The sequence below is a fragment of the Cicer arietinum genome, chromosome 8 (assembly GCF_000331145.2).
Source record: "Cicer arietinum cultivar CDC Frontier isolate Library 1 chromosome 8, Cicar.CDCFrontier_v2.0, whole genome shotgun sequence".
Taxonomy (NCBI): domain Eukaryota; kingdom Viridiplantae; phylum Streptophyta; class Magnoliopsida; order Fabales; family Fabaceae; genus Cicer; species Cicer arietinum.
In genome coordinates this window covers 28,180,481-28,181,097 of record NC_021167.2, presented here as the reverse complement: position 1 = coordinate 28,181,097, position 617 = coordinate 28,180,481, and positions in this window count along the sequence as shown.

Below are 617 nucleotides of genomic sequence, written 5' to 3'. Positions count from 1 at the left end.
TGTTTGATGAATTTAAAATCAGCGAGGATGCAGAACTGCACTTTCACCAGCTCGTGAGGCCATCCTCGGCACTTTCATACTTAGCATTTAACTCATAATTTTCTTCTTTTTCCTTAATGAATGATAACCTGTTTACTTATATAAATACACTCAAAAGCACAGATTAGTCATTAAGCATAATCATAATCTTTAATTAATTTTGTTATCATTAAAACCAAAATTTAGAGATTTTGTCTCAACAATCTCCCCCTTTTTGATGATGACAAAATTCTTTAGATTATGATTTTTGTTTTATGTAAGAATGAAATAATTAAACTCCCCCTCAATCATACAAGTGATAATTTTGAAAAATTTCCCTTTTAACATTCAAGTAAAAGCAAATTTTTGAAATTATGCAATATTGAGGTAAATAGATCATTCATAAAACACCTAAAAAAAAATTCCAGCAACTTAAGCACAATACCATAGGTTCATGAATTCAGCCATAACATCCAACAAACATAATTTGAGTCTAAACAACCATAACAACAGTCAGCAAAACATAATATGAGTTTAAACATAAGACAAAATATAATTCATAATCTGACTCCCCCTGAATTAAGTCAACATCAAAAAGT